The sequence below is a fragment of the Ovis canadensis genome, chromosome 8 (assembly GCF_042477335.2).
Source record: "Ovis canadensis isolate MfBH-ARS-UI-01 breed Bighorn chromosome 8, ARS-UI_OviCan_v2, whole genome shotgun sequence".
In the NCBI taxonomy this organism is placed as follows: Eukaryota; Metazoa; Chordata; class Mammalia; order Artiodactyla; family Bovidae; genus Ovis; species Ovis canadensis.
In genome coordinates, this window is record NC_091252.1 from 82,383,659 (window position 1) to 82,400,038 (window position 16,380).

Consider the following 16,380-nt stretch of genomic DNA (forward strand, 5'->3'; position numbering starts at 1 on the left):
GCCTTGAAGTATGGGGGACCTATCAGAGCAGAAGACATCCAGAGAGTCTGAGGACAAGAACTTATTCTTGAAGATGCTCATAACCAGAAGACAATGAATCATAGGAGCCAATGTCTCAATGAAACCAAGCCATGCCTGTGGGGCAACCCAAGACGGGCGGGTCATGGTAGAGAGGCCTGACAGAATGTGGTCCACAGGAGAAGGAAATGGCAAGCCACTTCAGTATTCTTGCCTTGAGAACCCCATGAACAGTAGGAAAAGGCAAAATGATAGGATACCAAAAGAGGAACTCCCCAGGTCATTAGGTGCCCAATATGCTACTGGAGACCAGTGGAGAAATAACTCCAGAAAGAATGAAGGGATGGAGCCAAAGCAAAAACAATACCCAGCTGTGGATGTGACTGATGATAGAAGCAAGATCCAATGTTGTAAAGAGCAATATTGCATAGGAACCTAGAATGTCAGGTCCATGAATCAAGGCAAATTGGAAGTGTTCAAACAAGAGATGGCAAGGGTGAACGTCGACATTCTAGGAATCAGCGAACTAAAATGGACTGGAATGGGTGAATTTAACTCAGATGACCATTACATCTACTACTGCGGGCAGGAATCCCTGAGAAGAAATGGAGTAGCCATCATGGTCAACAGAAGAGTCCAACATGCAGTACTTGGATGCAGTCTCAAAAACAACAGAATGATCTCTGTTCGTCTCCAAGGCAAACCGTTCAATATCACTGTTATTCAAGTCTATGCCCCAATCAGTAATGCTGAAGAAACTGAAGTTGAACGGTTTTATGAAGACCTACAAGATCTTTTAGAACTAACACCCAAAAAAGATGTCCTTTTCATTATAGGGGACTGAAATGCAAAAGTAGGAAGTCAAGAAACACCTGGAGTAACAGGCAAATTTGGCCTTGGAATGCGGAATGAAGCAGGGCAAAGACTAATAGAGTTTTGCCAAGAAAATGCACTGGTCATAGCAAACACCCTCTTTCAACAACACAAGAGAAGACTCTACACATGGACATCACCAGATGGTCAACACCGAAATCAGACTGATTATATTCTTTGCAGCCAAACATGGAGAAGCTCTATACAGTCAACAAAAACAAGACCAGGAGCTGACTGTGGCTCAGATCATGAACTCCTATTGCCAAATTCAGACTTAAATTGAAGAAAGTAGGGAAACCACTAGACCATTTAGGTATGACCTAAATCAAATCCCTTATGATTATACAGTGGAAGTGAGAAATCGATTTAAGGGCCTAGATCTGATAGATAGAGTGCCTGATGAACTATGGAATGAGGTTCGTGACATTGTACAGGAGACAGGGATCAGACCATCCCCATGGAAAAGAAATGCAACAGAGCAAAATGGCTGTCTGGGGAGGCCTTACAAATAGCTGTGAAAAGAAGAGAGGTGAAAAGCAAAGGAGAAAAGGAAAGATATAAGCATCTGAATGCAGAGTTCCAAAGACTAGCAAGAAGAGACAAGAAAGCCTTCTTCAGCGATCAATGCAAGGAAATAGAGGAAAACAACAGAATGGGAAAACTAGAGATCTCTTCAAGAAAATTAGAGATACCAAGGGAACATTTCATGTAAAGATCGGCTCGATAAAGGACAGAAATGGTCTGGACCTAACAGAAGCAGAATATATTAAGAAGTGGCAAGAATACACAGAAGAATTGTACAGAAAAGATGATGTGATCACTAATCTAGAGCCAGACATCTTAGAATGTGAAGTCAAGTGGGCCTTAGAAAGCATCACTACAAACAAAGCTAGTGGAGGTGACAGAATTCCAGTTGAGCTGTTTCAAATCCTGAAAGATGATGCTGTGAAAGTGCTTCACTCAATATGCCAACAAATTTGGAAAACTCAGCAGTGGGCACAGGACTGGAAAAGTTCCGTTTTCATTCCAATTCCAAAGGCAATGCCAAAGAATGCTCAAACTACCACACAATTGCACTTATCTCACATGCTAGTACAGTAATGCTCAAAATTCTGTAAGTCAGACTTCAGCAATATGTGAACTGTGAACTCCCTGATGTTCAAGCTTGTTTTAGAAAAGGCAGAGGAACCAGAGATCAAATTGCCAACATCTGCTGGATCATGGAAAAAGCAAGAGAGTTCCAGAAAAACATCTACTTCTGCTTTATTGACTATGCCAAAGCCTTTGACTGTGTGGATCACAAGAAACTGTGGAAAATTCTGAAAGAGATGGGAATACCAGACCACCTGACCTGCCTCTTGAGAAATCTGTATGCAAGTCAGGAAGCAACAGTTAGACCTGGACATGGAACAACAGACTGGTTCCAAGTAGGAAAAGGAGTACGTCAAGGAAGTATATTGTCACCCTGCTTATTTAACGTCTATGCAGAGTACATCATGAGAAACGCTGGACTGGAAGAAACAGAAGCTGGAATCAAGATGTCCGGGAGAAATATCAATAACCTCAGATATGCAGATGACACCACCCTTATGGCAGAAAGTGAAGAGGAGCTAAAAAGCCTCTTGATGAAAGTGAAAGAGGAGAATGAAAAACTTGGCTTAAAGCTCAACATTCAGAAAACGAAGATCATGGTATCTGGTCCCATCACTTCATGGGAAATAGATGGGGAAACAGTAGAAACAGTGTCAGACTTTATTTTGGGGGGCTCCGAAATCACTGCAGATAGTGACTGCAGCCATGAAATTAAAAGACGCTTACTCCTTGGAAGAAAAGTTATGACCAACCTAGATAGCATATTCAAAAGCAGAGGCATTACTTTGCCAACTAAGGTCCGTCTAGTCAAGGCTACGGTTTTTCCTGTGGTCATGTATGGATATGAAAGTTGGACTGTAAAGAAGGCTGAGCACCGAAGAATTGATGCTTTTGAACTGTGGTGTTGGAGAAGACTCTTGACGGTCCCTTAGACTGCAAGGAGATCCAACCAGTCCATTCTGAAGGAAATCAACCCTGGGATTTCTTTGGAAGGAATGATGCTAAAGCTGAAGCTCCACTACTTTGGCCACCTGATGCAAAGAGTTGACTCATTGGAAAAGACTCAGATGCTGGGAGGGATTGAGGGCAGGAGGAGAAAGGGATGACCCAGGATGAGATGGCTGGATGGCATCACTGACTCGATGGACGTGAATCTGAGTGAACTCCAGGAGTTGGTGATGGACAGGGAGGCCTTGCATGGCGCAATTCATGGGGTCACAAAGAGTCGGACACGACTGAGCAACTGAACTGAACTGAACTGAACTGAATGGTGAAGGACTTCCAGAAGGAGAAGTGTCTTTAAAAATTTCCCAGATATCATCTCTATGAAACAAGCTTTATATGTCTTCTGAATTATATATATGATGGAAACTGCATGTTAGGATTTATGCAATAAATTTTTATAGTGTATCCCTATGTGCCAGCCACAGCGCAGGCAATGGGGAAAGAGAAAACCAATGAATTGGAAATGAGGGCCTCAGTCTCTGCCCCCTATCCATTCAGAGTCATGGATTCTTGACAAGGACCACCCAGCCTCACCCAGTTCCAGAGAGAATCCAGACCAACACAGTTAGGATCAGGAAGGCAAGACCCAGAACCAATCTTGCTACAGGAAAGCTGATACCTGGTGTTTTAAAGTTAATACTTAGATATATCCACACTCAGAACTTTCCCCCATCTCCTAAGTTTATCCTCATTTTATATTAATACTTTGATTATAACCAGAAACTGTTCCATCTAAAGATAGTGCAGCTTGGATTACTGCTGAACTTCTCTGCATTCAATCTCCCTAGAGAAGAATTATCACCACTAAATTGTTGTTGTTCAGTCTCTAAGTCATGTCTGACTCTTTGTGACCCCATGAACTGCAGCACACCAGGCTTCCCCTGTCCTTCACTATCTCCTGGAGTTTGCTCAAATCATGTCCATTGAGTCACTGATGCTATCCTACCATCTCATCCTCTGCCGCCCCCTTCTTCTCTTGCCCTCAATCTTTCCCACTAAATTAGGCTTTTCCAGATTTCTTAATTTCCCTACATATAGCCACTCAGAGGAATTTTTAATGGATACTATTTTAAGAGGGATTTGAGAGTAGTAAAATTATACTAAAATGTCTCCAATTTCACATATCTCAAGTAAAATATTCACTAACAATCTCAAAAGAATCTTCAGTCTTTCAATGCAAAGGGTAGCCTCAGGTTTAACTTTCTAACTGAAAACTGAGCAAAGCAAAAGGATTCTCCAGCTCCAGGGAAGTCCCCAGACATCAGAGTCAGTGAACTCCCATTGATACAGTTCTAATAGAATTACATCGCTCCTCCAGCAGTGGTTTGTTCTGTTTATCAGAGATTTCGGTCTTCTGCCCCTCTGTAACAATTGCTCTTTTTTGGTCCCATGCACTCTTTTTCAAAACTGAAACTGGAAAAGAAATGTGTAAGAAGACATCCAAAATGACAAAAGAAAAATTTTAAAAAAAACCTAAGTAGTTCCAAACCTAAGTAGTCCTCAAAAACCAAGTAAGAACAATTCTTTGTCTAGGTATAGTTAGGATTTACCCTGGCATTAAGAGTCAAGATATTCCCTCAAGCTGCAAATCAGATTGCAAAATTCAAATTCCATTTACTTAATCAGCAGTTTATACTATTTCAATAGCAATGAGTCTAGTTTCCAACAACCAAGGAAGTAAAATACAAGGGCAGTGACTTATAGTGACAATTTTGTCTACAAATCATTGATATATTCACTAAGTGGGTTTCTTTTTTCTGATTTTTAGACCTAGTTTGAATTCAAAAGAGACTTAGTTCCGGGTCTCTTACATCTGCTGTACTGGCGGCAGGTTCTTTACCACTAGCACCACCTGGGAAGCCCTCACTAAATATTAATGCATAATTAGATATGCAAAGATGAATAAGGCTCAATAGCCCTAACCTCCAGGAGTTCTATTAATTATGAAAGTGTTAGTCTCTCAGTCGTGTCCAACTCTTTGTGACCCCCGTGGACTTAGCCCACCAGGCTCCTCTGTCCATGGAATTCTCCAGGCAAGAATACTAGAGTGGGTTGCCGTATCATCCTCCAAGGGATCTTCCCGACCCAGGGATTGAACCAGGATCTCCCACATTGTAGGTAGACTCTTTACCAGTTGAGCCACCAGGGAGGCTCAAAGAGAACTATGGCTCTTACAGGGACAAATTAATGATGAGGTCAGTTCAAACCTTAATCATGGCTGGTAGGAACTGAAGAAGCAGAGAGGAAGGTCGGGGTCAAGAAAGTGAACGTTATTCTGTGTGCTTGGAGGAAGGGGTAGACACTGAACTATTTTAAGCTGGAGTGTGATGGGATCCAATCTGCATTTTAGACAGATCACTATGGTGATGATGGGCTAGAGGGAGGCCATTTGGGAGCAGGGAGAATGAGAGGGAAGAATTGCAGGCGCAGCAGTGGCAAAACAAAACAGGGTTGCTGGGAGAGACAGATGAGAAGTATTAATAGAATCTGATTGGATCTGGCTTGAAAGGAGAGAGGAATCCATCTCCTCTGAGAGTTCTTTCACACAGCCAACCACATTACCAGTCCTGAGGGCCTGCACACCAGAGGCGAGCATCTCTCTGCCCAAGGCCCCGCCCCTTCACCACATCCTTATCAGGCTGGCCCCTGTATTCTAAGTCCTAATGGCAGCCGGTGTCCTTCAAAGTGAGCTAGGATGATCCAGTCTGATCTCTACATCTGCTGCAATTGAATTTACTCTCACTTTTTCTTCACTAACCCTGATGCAATAGGAATGACAAAACTAGGGAAGTTTCATGGTCTTGGGTTTTCAATATTGGCTTAAATGATAGTGAGATGTGTGTGACCTTGGGCAAATTACTTACCTTCTCTGAATTCATTTTGTCTGTAATTGGGTGTTACCTTTGCTGGCCATCTAGTCAAAGCTATGGTTTTTCCAGTAGTAGTCATGTATGGTGGAGAAGGCAATGGCACCCCACTCCAGTACTCCTGCCTGGAAAATCCCATGGACGGAGGAGCCTGGTAGGTGCAGTCCATGGGGTCACTGAGGGTCGGACATGACTGAGCGACTTCACTTTCACTTTTCACTTTCATGCATTGCAGAAGGAAATGGCAACCCACTCCAGTGTTCTTGCCTGGAGAATCCCAGGGATGGGGAGCCTGATGGGCTGCCGTCTATGGGGTCGCATAGAGTCGGACACGACTGAAGTGACTTAGCAGCAGCAGCAGCAGTCATGTATGGATGGATGGAGAGCTGGACCACAAAGAAAGCTGAAAGCCAAAGAATTAATGCTTTTGAACTGTGTTGTTGGAGAATACTCTTGCAAGTCCGTTGGACTGCAAGGAGATCAAACCAGTCAATCCTCAAGAAAATCAGTCTTGAATATTCATTGGAAGGACTGATGCTGAAGCTGAAGCTCCAACACTTTGGCCACCTGATGTGAAGAACTGACTCATTGGAAAAGATCCTGATTCTGGGAAAGATTGAAGGCAGGAGAAGGGGATGACAGAGGATGGGATGGTTGGATGGCATCATTGACTCAATGGACATGAGTTTGAGCAAGCTCCAGGAATTGGTGGTGGACAGGGATGCCTGGTGTGCTGTAGTCCATGGGGTTGCAAAGAGTCAGACTCGACTGAGAGACTGAACTGACTGAGCTATAAATAAAAGCCCTTCTAGACATGTCTGTCATTCATCCCAAGTAATTCTGTTCTAGTCTATCCACCAGTTATTAGTACCCAAAGAAAATACTGATTAACTCCCAAAGCAGTTCAGATAGGTTATTTACTAAGTGACTTCTTGAAAAAGAAATTCCCTGAAGCATAAAAGACGGAGAAAAAAACAGAGACTTTGAATTAAAACAAAAACATCAAGAATGAAAAACAATTCAGTGGGATTTGATTGCTTGTTCTGGTTGTGAATTGGATATTAAGTTACTAAGATACTTAGATACTAAGATACTTAAGTTACTAAGATAACTTAGATACTAAGTTAGTTAAGAAAACAACCCAGTGAGTTTAACTGGCTGGCACTAAATCTGAAGAGAGGTGTGTGCCACTTCTGAACCAGGAAATCTCTGTTCCCTGGTTGCTCAGTTACTTCTAATTCTCATTGGTCATCTCATAAATTCTTTTTTTTTTTTTTTGGTGAAATATGCTGTTTATTTTTTCCTTTTTTATCTAGTAGTCTTCTCTTTCTCTGAAAACAGCATCACTCCATTCTTGTATGGACCAGTCTCATCACCCACTCAGATTCATGTCAGAGTAGCTATCTTACTCCATAGCCTTGACTTCTTTCTTACAGCAATTTGACAATTCTTCGGGTTTCTGACCTAATCTGACCACTGTGCTTCTTTAAGGCTTTCCCTGTAGAAGTGAAAGATAGAAGCCTTTTTTTCCTGATGCTGAAACTTGGAAAGATACAGCCTTCAAGCCATCAGTGGGAGGTGTTCTGCTGAGGGGAAAAAGGGGGGGGGAGGTGGGAGGGGGATGAGAGAAGGGAAGGAAAAGTGTTCAAATGTCAGTCCTTAAGACACCCCTGGAATTGCTCCCTGCTTTTTCAAAATGTCTTCTTTGAGTCTTAAGCTTGCCAAAACTAGTTCAAGTGGGTTTCTATATTTTGCAATCAGAGAGGTCCTGACTGATGTAGTAATTTTCACAAGAAGACATATGGAAAGGAGTGATTTAGATCAGAGATTGAACCTGGGTCTCCTGCATTGCAGGCAGATTCTTTACCATCTGAGCTACCAGGGATGTCCATGTCATCATCATCATGACTAGAAAAGTAATTTAAGTGCTCAATTACAAGTGACAGGTTAATGATATCACCTTTAAGTATATTGAACAACTATATATATTACATATATATAATTACAGACATATGTATATATTTGAAGTATAGTACTTGCTGGGCCAAACAAACACAAGAGTCCTTGCAAATAAACAATAAACAAGGCTTTGGTTTGGTTATTACTACTGTCATCAAAATGCAAAAACTCATTTGCATTGAGTCAATTGCAAGAAGTTTATGAATTTCCTTTTTAGATGCTGTTGATCTTCAGTAAAATATGTAGAAAGAAAAATCCATGTGATGTGTAAAGCTGGATGCATATGTAGATTATAACCTCACAGGACAACATTAGGGACAGTGTGGCAGAGGGCATGTATCTACCCATCAGTGAAGGCCATCTGGACCATGTCAAGGGAATATAATAGAGCTACACTGAGAAGGAAACGGCAACCCAGTCCAGTGTTCTTGCCTGGAGAATCCCAGGGATAGTGGAGCCTGGTGGGCTGCCGTCTATGGGGTTGCACAGAGTCAGACACGACTGAAGCGACTTAGCAGCAGCAGCAGCACACTGAAATGACTGGTCTGTCTACCATTCGGATTGATTCTGGGAACAAAAGAAATTAAAATCATTTTCCACCTTCAGGAAAAAATTGGCTCAAACAGCTGGAAAGAAAAAAAAGATAGGAGAAACAAAAATAACTACAAATCACTTTTCATGAGAGTCACTTGCTAAACTTGAACAGCTGGGCCTTGAAAGGCTTGGGACATATTCGACAAACGAGTGTTAAATTCATTATGTTCTCACTTCTGCTTTGTGGTAAACCAGTTTGACAAAGATCATCTTCACAAATTGTTTTATTATCAGATCAAGTATGTAAATTGGGGGAAAATGAGTTCCCAAGAAGATAGGAAAGATAAAAGAAAAATTATCTTAAGAAATGTGGAAACACGGATTCATGCACAAAGAACTGTAAAGCAAGATTCTTAATGTTTCTGTTCCATAGGGCCCTTTGGCAATTCTGTGAATCCTATGGGCCCCTCTCTATCTCAGTGAAGAGTAATACCACTTCCTCAATTTAAGTCAAATATTCAGAAACCCTATTTCCCTTAACCACAAACTCAAAACTAAGCTGTCAACCAATTCTTCTGGCTCTGCCTTTCCCTGTCCTCCAATGCTTTCACCCCAGTCAAACCCACCTGATCTACATCACTACAAAGTCCTGCTAACTACTCAGCACCTACCCAATCCCTTCCCCATACTCCAATCTATACATGGCAGAAAAAAAACTATGAAAATTCTGACCATGTTAGCTTACTCCTTGCATAAAATACCCCCAATGACTTCACAATTTAATTTGAAAAAAATTAAACTATCTTACTATGGTCTATGAGACCCTACATGATCTGAATTGTGAATCAATGATACGATAGCAATGGCTAATTTTTATTGAGCACCTACACATCTCAGACCCTGGTCACATTGCTTTTTTGTCTTGTTTGACATCTTTCAATAATTCCATGAATTGTGTATAATTAGGAACTTGAGATACAGATAGGTTAGGTAATTTGTGCAAAGCCAAATAATATGTGCAAAGTTTTTTTATTTAAACCTAAGGCACAAGAGGCTAGGTTCAAAAAAAAGAGTCTTGAGTCTGGATTCTTACACACTATACCATTTCACTTCTCGCCTCCTCCAATCACCCTGCCTTTGCTAACATTGTGTGCCAATCCCTCATCTTTCTCTTTGAATATACTGAGCTAGATCCTACACTCAAGGGTTTGCACGTGCTATTCCCTTCTCTGGAATATTCTTTCTTCAGATCTCCATATAGTTGACTCCTCATTACTCAGGACTCAGCTTATTATAGGCACTGATAGTTGCCTGTCCAAATCTAGCCCGTCTTTTGTCCCTAATTTATTCATTTTTTTCACCTTCTTTGGTTGTTCTTAAGAAAAACGACTCCAGCTCCGGCAGCGCAATCTTAATTTAACAATCTAAGTCTTAGGCTCTCGGCCAGTCATAGGAATTTCATTTCCCATGGAGGTGACACAATTTTGGCCAATAAGATGCAACATGAAGTCTTCTGGGACCCAAGAGTTTCTTGCTGATTAGAAAAAAAGAAAGAAAGAAAGAAAGAAAGAAAACAAGATTTACAGGAAGAAACTGTCCCTTTTTATTACAAGACTTTGCCTAAAATAGTGTGAGGATGGAATGCCTAGAAGTGATGGGACCATCTTGCAAGCAAGGCAGTAGGTGGAGGCCACGTGCTGAGACAGGCATATAGGAACTGATGTTCTCTTACACCCACTAGCCTCTGATAATTAATCTAGAGTCCTTTTACCTGAAGACATATTTTTTGGTAAGACAACAATTTCTTCTATTGTTTAAACTATTTTGTGGTCAGTTTTTTGGCACTCGCAGCTGAAGGTATTCTGATCCACAGTTAGCCACCTCTCCAGAGAGACCTTCCTAGACCATCTTACAAAATGATTCTCTTCCAGTCACTACCACATTCCCATGTGTTTTTCTTCATGGTACCTATCATCTGAAATTATCCTGCATATTTATTTACCATTTGCTTTCTTCTCTAGACTATACATTCCCCAAGAGGGGAAAAAAAAAAACAAAACAAACAAAAAAAAAACTTCCTCCACTCTTGTCCATTGCTAAATCTCTAGTACTTCCTGGTGGCTCAGACGGTAAAGAATCCACCTATAATTCAGGAGACCTGGGTTTGATCCCTGGGTCTGGAAGATACCCTAGAGAAGAAAACGGCAACCCACTCCAGAATTCTTGCCTAGATAATCCCATGGATAGAGAGGCCTGGCAGGCTACAGTCCATGGGGTTGCAAAGAGTTGGACACGACTGAATGACTAACACTTTCCACCCTTTCCAAACCTCTAGCACACAGAATACTGTCTCATTCTTCCTCTTAAAATCTGTGACTTTAGAAAATGTTTTAATATCTCTGTGTCTCACTTAGATTAAAGACCAAATTTATTAATTCATGGCAAGTGCTTTAAAAAGCATTACCACACTGTTAATGCTCAATAGCTTAGTTATTGTTATTGCTATTCTTAGGCACCTATTAAATATCCATTGAATGAACGAGAATATAAAACTGAATCTCAGGTGATGAAATCACCCTCTAAATTGGAACACAATAGGAGGACCTGTCTTACTCAAAAGAAACACATTTTTAAGAGAAAAAGAGAAGCAGGGAAAAAAGGTCAAGAACATTAACCTCTGCATAGAAATCTTCATTTCCTGAAGAGAGAACACAACAGAGTGTTAATAACAACAATGGTGGCCATTCTGGAGCACTCATCATGGTGCAGGAATTAGACGTGAGCAAGACAGGTGAGGGCCTGTCTTTAGCCAGTGAACGAGTCTTTAACTATCCATGAATAGCCCACACATTTTACTTGGCTAAAAGCCAACTGTACAACAGATACTCATATATCATTAATGAAATTTAATCTCTAAAGCAACAAGGAAACAATGGAGGAAATGACCCCTTTGACCTACTTCTGAGGACAAGAATAGACTGGTAAAGTCAAAGAAACGTGAATCTTAAAAGAAAGTGACCATGTTATCCTGAATTTTACTTTTTCTGAGGACAGCAAGAATTGTGCACTCTATGTGAATGTCTTCAAAATGTTTAGAGAAAAGATATGCATTATTCATGGCATGAGAATCCTAAAGAGATTATGACTCAAAAGTGTTATGATGTTCTCAAAAATGCAATTTTGAGTGCAATTGCAAATGATAAAATAAGAAGAAGAGTAGAAAGAAAACCAAAAAAAAAAAAAAGTAGCTGCAGATATTTTTAAAAGAAAAAAAATACAATTGCAAAGTATCCATCTCCATCTTACTCATCATCTTGGTAAATGCAGTGCCAAGAACCTAGCAAAGAGTCGAAAGGTATTGCCAAATGAATGAATAAGTGAATGAACAAATGAACATGGAATATGAGAGTAGTAGAGCTAGGCAGACTCATTTCAGAAATATTAAGGTCGCAGATGAGCTGAGATTTGAGAAAAAATTAAAATAGCTAAGTGTTTTATGGTTTTATTTGCAGCAAGAGAAGGCCATAAGTTTGAGCTAATGATATAATACTGATAACAGTGTTTTTCAACCTCCAAAACTCAGATAAAACACTATTAGGAAGAAATTGAAGCCTGGCAAAACTTTCTTGGTCAGCACCTAAATGAAGGCATATCTTCTGATGATAATGCATTTCAAATGACATTATGAAAATAATTTTCAATTGAAGTCTCTGGGTATTAAGAAGAGTATTAGAACATTAGGACTAGATGAAAAAGCCAAAACAGTGAATTCCCAAAATCTGAAATGAGGTGAGCCATGGTTGATTCCTGGTGCATTGTGAGTGACTGGTCAAAAGAGCAAATACACTCACATTTCCTCCTTTGATATCATCATTAAGCAGATAGGTCACTACTAATCTGGTAGATCATGTGGGCTTACACAAGAGGGTTTACATCATTCATGTGTAAATGCCTGTGAGACAGTGTGAAACTAGTTTAACTTGATAAATTAGTCATTGGCTCCATTGATATACCCTTATATCTTTGCAGTAGTAAGGTGACTCCCCTGATCACCTTAACTAATGACTATAACAGCGTTCCCCCCATGTTAAGTCACTTCAGTTACGTCTGACTCTTGAGACCCTATGGACTGTAGCCCACCAGGCTCTTCAGTTCATGGGATTTTCCAGGCAAGAATACTGGAGTGGGTCCCGATACCATTCTCCAAGGGATCTTCCTGACCCATTTCCCTCACCTACATCTATTATTTTCATCTTAGTTTATTCTTCTCTCCCAAATACTCATCACTCTCTAAGGTACTCTATATTATTTATCTCATATATTTTCTATCTTCTCTAAGTAAATGTAAATTCCCCAAGGATAAGCATTTTAATCCATTGTGTTCACTGCTTTATCCTCAATATTGAATATTGTATCCCGAGTACTCAGTGAATATTTTCTTAACTGAATGAATAAATGAATGATCCTTGAAATATTGAATCTTAAGTGTAACAGTGAAGAAGGACATAGGGCCACTGAATTTTTTTGTGTGGGAGGGGAGTCACTTGTGGAACCTCAAAATATGTTCCACAAAGAACGAAAGAAAAAAAGAGCATTTTTAGCCTAGGGGAGAGGTGATGTGAGGGAGTCGGAAGAGGATGATGTAAGTTGTTTGACATGGTAGAAATCTTCAAACATCTCAGGACTTTATTATGGAAAGGGATTATCCTATTGTTTCTATTTCTAAATGATCAACTGGTATAAATAAATGGACTCTACAGGTAGATTTCAACTCTATTTTACATAGTCCAGGCTTTCTGGTGATGTCCTAGCTGCCACTGAGGAGGCCCCTTTCTCCTTCTTGAAGGTTTGAAATGAATGAAAAATCCATGAGGGTGATGGTCAGACTAGATAATCTTAATACTGTGCCAGACTATGATACATTTATTCTGTGAATAAAATCATACAGCTTCTTTGTACTGAATGTATCATTTGGACAAACGGGTACAGAGAATATATTTACAAATGAAACAATAACTAAACTCAATAGGTTGCAAATATGAACCTTAGTAATTTTTCCAGCTTTCTAAGTAGGAAAAGTTTTAAGACCGTAAGTGCTCTATTATATGAAAAAAAAAAAATTCCCAATTTCTCTCTCAATTTTCTGATGGTAATCTTCTGTGCCCCTCTTTCCTTTTTTCTCAACACACATACACTTGTAAGTTGTAATCACTATAAAGATTACTGATTCATATTTCTAGAATTCCCTCAGTTCTTTCCCAGATTTAACTGAAAAACAAAGGCTAAGAAGTGCTGATGGAGCATCCCTTCTTGATATACAACAACAACAACAAAAATGCAGATTTGAAAAAGAGTAGTATGCTAGTCTAGTGTCAGTCACTCAGTCATGTCCAACTCTTTGCAACTCTATGGACTGTAGCCCATACAGTCCATAGACAGGGGCCTGTATCAATCTAATTTTCTTGATTACAGTTTCATGTGTAACACATTCATCGCCTGTGATCATCTTTTCCCTTCAGATCTAAGTAAAATTGAACCAATTCCCATTCCACATCCTACTGAAAGTCTAATATGAGCCTTAAGAAGAAAGTAAGGTGGGGATGTATATTTGGGATGAGGAGGGTAAATTCTTTTGTTGCCACCAAATTCTTACTTCTGCTAGATTACTCAGCATGTGGTCCATCTCATAGTCTCCACAAACTCCCAAGTTCTACACAATATCTACCACATGAATGAATCACCTCCTTTCCTTTATTTCCACCAGAAAACAAGAAGGAAACAAACAAAAAGTGTTCATACATATATTAATACATCAGTGAAAGTATTAGTCATTCAGTTTACTCTTTGCGATCCAGTGACTAGAGCCCACCAAGCTCCCCTGTCCATGGAATTTTCCTAGCAAGAATATGAGAGTGGGTTGCCATTCCCTTCTTCAGGGGATCTTCCCAAACCAGGGATCAAACCCTGGTCTCCTGCATTGCAGGCAGATTCTTTACTGTCTGAGCCATCAGAGAAATCAGGTAATATTAATGCACTGCTGCTGCTGCTGCTGCTGCTGCTGCTGCTGCTAAGTTGCTTCAGTCATGTCCGACTCTGTGCGACCCCATAGACGGCAGCCCACTAGGCTCCTTTGTCCCTGGGATTCTCCAGGCAAGAACACTGGAGTGGGTTGCCATTGCCTTCTCCGGTTAATGCACTACCATATGTAAAATAGATAGATAGTGGAAAGTTGCTGTATAACACAGGGAGCTCAAGCTAGTGCTCTGTAACAAGCTAGAGGGGTGGGAAAGGGTGGGGAGTAGAAGGGAGGTTCAAGAGGGAGAGGACTTATATATACCTATGGCTGATTCATGTTGCTGTACAGCAGAAACCAACACAACATTATAAAGCAATTATCCCATTAAAATTTTTTTTAAAAGGAGTGTTCACATATTCTTTTAGTAAAGCAGAATTCATAGAAGTTTTGGAATAATGGGGAGTTTATTTTATAAGAATACACACGTACACACAACACACATACACACATACCCCTCAAAATGGAATATTAGACATCTTTCTTCAAATGTTCCTTTCCACTAAGTGGGTCCCAGCTTCTAAAAAGTTCTATAGGTCTCCCCTCTTTGTTTTTCTTCACTCAGAAATTCTTTCCTAGTTTTAAACAGAGCAACAGAGCAGTATGGCATTGTTAACATTTATTAGAAATCCAGCAAAAAAAAAAAAAAGGCATCTTTGATATTTTCTTTCCTGTATTCCCTATAACTAAACTGTCCCCAAATTTATTTTTGTCCTTCAGACGCCACTCAGAATGAACTTTTCTTTCTCGCTACCTGTTCTACAGTCTAAATACACAATCTACCACACCGTTCTCTCTGTCTTCCTGCAGCATCATCGGTCAGTTCAGTCACTCAGTCATTGTCTGACTCTTTGCAACTCCATGGACTGCAGCACACCAGGCTTCCCTGTCCATCACCAGCTCCTGGAGCTTGCTCAAACTCATGTCCATTGAGTCGGTTATGCCACCCAACCATCTCATCCTCTGTCATTCCCTTCTTCTCCTGCCCTCAGTCTTTCCCAGCATCAGGATCTTTTCCAATGAGTCAGTTCTTTGCATCAGGTGGCCAAAGTATTGGAGCTTCAGCTTCAGCATCAGTCCTTCCAATGACTATTCAGGACTGATTTCCTTTAGGATTGACTGGTTTGATCTCCTTGCAGCCCAAGAGACTTGCAAGAGTCTTCTCCAACACCACAGTTCAAAAGCATTAATTCTTTAGCACTCAGCTTTCGTTATGGTCCGACTCTCACATCCATACATGACTACTGGAAAAACCATAGCTTTGACTACTACCTGACCAAACACATGAAGCTATATTTGCTCATACTCCTTGCCTAAAAGTTTAAAATACGCTGGCAATTCTTAACTTTCCACCCAAAGTTTAAGAGGCCTTTTATACTTAGACCAGCTCTGTATTTTTCCAAGTTAATTTCCTAACATAGGTCTTACAGCTCACACAAAGCATCACCACTGCCTATACCTCCTTGCCTTTGTTCTTGATATATTCACATTTTATGGCAGTTCCCTGTATCTCCTGTTTATTCAAATCTTACCCATGCTTGAAGATCCCCCTCCCAATTCCATCCCCATCTTATAGATTTCAAACTTAAACTTCTCTCTCCCTTCATCATACAACTGTTCAGAGAGTGACACATGGGTAAGAATACAACTGCTTCAAAGATTTGTATTTGTTTGCTTGTATGCTTGTTTCCTAAACTTGACTTGAACTCGTGGGAATAGAGAAGATTCTATTTTATGTGTCATTGTGTCCTATCACAGAGCTGAGGCTAAGTAAGTAAGTCTGGACATATAGAAGCTATTTGGGTTTATTGAACCCGATGGCAGCTAAGAACTTAGGCTGGGGATGGCTGTCACTTACTCAGTGTGAGATACCAAGGCAAATTTTAAAATTTCTTCAGGGTTTTGTTTGTAAATGTAACTGGGTCACCATGAAGATTAAGTGATATGAGACATATAAAG